We start from the raw sequence: 2,971 nt of genomic DNA, 5'->3' as shown, positions 1-2,971 counted from the left end.
ATCCCTCTTTGCAGATGATATGATGATATACTTAGAGAATCAAGTAAAAAACTACTTAAGACAATAAATAAATTTGGCAAAGTTGCAGGATATAAAATAAACCCACAAAAATCCTTGGCATTCCTGTATATTTCCAATGAAATTCAACAGCAAGAGATAGAAAGAGAAATCCCATTTAAAGTTACTGTAGACATTATAAAATATTTGGGAATCTACCTGCCAAAACAAACCCAGGACCTATATGACCACAACTACAAAACACTTTTCACACAAATAAAGTCAGATCTAACTAATTGCAAAAATATTAATTGCTTGTGGCTGAGTCAAGATAATATAATAAAAATGACAATTTTACCTAAATTAAATTATATATTTAGTGCCATACCAATTAATTTACCAAAAAAACTATTTTATAGAGCTAGAAAAAATAGTAACAAAATTCATTTGGAAGAATAAATGGTCCAGGATATCAAGGGAATTAATGAAAAGAAATGCTAGGGAAGGTGGACTAGCTATACCAGATTTCAATTTGTATTATAAAGCAGCAGTCATCAAAACTACTTGGTACTGGCTGAGGAATAGAGGAGTGGATCAATGGAATAGATTAGGCACACGAGATTCAGAAGTCAATGACTATAGTAATCTATTGTTTGATAAACCCCAAGACCATAGTTTTTGTGATAAGAACTCACTGTTTGACAAAAACTGCTGGAAAAACTTGAATATAGTATGGCAGAAACTGGGCATAGACCATTATCTAACACCATATACCAAAATCAAGCCTAAATGGGTGCATGATCTAGGTATAAAGGTTGATACTGTAAGCAATCTGGGAAAGCAAGGAATAGTTTACCTGTCATATTTATGTAGAGGGGAAGACTTTATGACTAAACAAGAATTAGAGAACATTATAAAATGTAAAATGGATAATTTTGACTACATGAAATTGAAAAGTTTCTGTACAACTAAGCCAATGTAACCAAGATTAAGAGGGAGGTGGGAAATTGGGAAAGAATCATTACAACCTATGTCTTTGACAAAGGACTCATTTCTAAAATATACAGAGAATTGAGTCAAATTTATAAGAATACAAGTCATTCCCCAATTGATAAATGGTCAAAGAATATGAACAGGCAATTTTCAGAGAAAGAAATTAAAGATATCTATATGAAGAAATGCTCTAAATCACTATTGATTAGAGAAATGCAAATCAAAACAACTCTGAGGTACCACATCTCACCAGTCAGATTGGCTAAGATGACAAAACAGGAAAATGACAAATTCTGGAGAGGATGTGGGCAAATTGGAACACTAATGCATTGCTGGTGGAGTTGTGAACCGATCCAGCCTTTCCAGAGAGTAATCTGGCAACCCCAAAGGGCTATAAATAATTTCATATCCTTTGACCAGCAATACCACTCCTAGGGTTATATCCCAAAGAGATCATAGAAGTGGGAGGAAGAACCATATGTACAAAAATGTTTATAGCAGCTCTTTTTGTGGTGGCAAAGAACTGGAAATTAAGGGGATGCCCATCAATTGGGGAATGGCTGAACAAGTTGTGGTATATGCATGTTATGAAATACTATTGTACTATAAAAAACGAAGAGCAGGTGGACTTCATATTTACCTGGAAAGGCTTTTATGAACTGATGCTGAGTGAGAAGAATAGAACCAGGAGTAATTTGTACACAATTACAGACACAATATATGTGTGATGACCAGCTTTGATAGACTGGACTCTTCTCATCAATACAGTGATATAAGTCAATCCCAAAAGACTCACAATGGAGAGAAATGTGTGCATCCAGAGAAAAAACTAGAAAGAACTGAGTTTATATACAGATGGAAGCAAAATACCTGATCTTTTTCCTTTTCTTGTTTGGTTTTATGTCCTCTTTACCATTTTTCATTCTATCTGATACAATCTATCTTTTATAACCTGATTAATTTATAATGTGAAAGTATTTACAGATCCTATACTTGACTATATGCCGCCATGGGGAGGAGGGCTGGGAAGGGGACAAAATGTGAAACTCAAGGAATTGTGGAATTGAATCCTGTAAACTAAAAGTAAACAAACAAATTAATTTTTAAAAAGAATTTTAAAAATTAAAAAAAACTATGTAGTGAGGGAAATGCAAACCATATATAACAGAAGTTCACAGTTTAATAAGCAAATCTCTTTTTTGCTTTTCTTTATATACTGAAACATTGCTGTTTGCTAATATTTATCAATTTTATAATACAAAAGAAAAATTTTCAGAAAAGACTGGGGAAAAGTAAATATTGCTTATGAAATGTTTTTAATAAAGAGTAATCTTCACAATCGATTGAATTCTCTCTCTCTCTCTCTTTTTTTTTTTTTTTTGCTTTTTTGAGTGGGAAGGTAGGTCAACTGGGGTTAAGCTACTTGCCCAAGGTCATATGGCTAGTAGTTTTTTTGTGTTACGTTTCTGAGACCAGATTTGAACTTAGATCCTCCTGACCCCAGGGCCGGTGCTCTATTCACTGTGCCACCTAGCTGCTCCCAATCAAATGAATTCTCAAATGAACAAACCAAGTCACAATGTACATCAGTGATTAGTCCACTAAATTCCTCTCATTTGTCACAGTCAAATACACCCACTCTGCCACCTATATAAATATATAATAGCCAACAGAGGCTTAGACTAACCTCTTCTACTATGCATCATTTTGCTTGCTTTTTATTTTTCTGAATATAGAAAAAGGCACACAGTAAGCACTATATAAATGTCAGCTATTATGGTTTATGTTTTTGAAAGTCAGCTTATGGGGCAGCTAGGTGGGTCAGTGAATAGAGCACTGGCCCTGGAGTCAGGAGGACCTAAGTTCAAATCCAGTCTCAGACATGTAACACTCACTAGCCATCTGGGCTTGGGCAAGTCACTTAACCCCAATTGCCCTGCAATTGCCCCCTCCAAAAAGCAAAAAAAAAAAAAAGTCAGCT

The sequence above is a fragment of the Petaurus breviceps genome, unplaced genomic scaffold (genome assembly GCF_028583685.1).
Source record: "Petaurus breviceps papuanus isolate PSGF00001 unplaced genomic scaffold, PetGlider_PUasm1.0 90603, whole genome shotgun sequence".
Lineage (NCBI taxonomy): Eukaryota > Metazoa > Chordata > Mammalia > Diprotodontia > Petauridae > Petaurus > Petaurus breviceps.
This window is presented reverse-complemented; position numbering follows the sequence as displayed.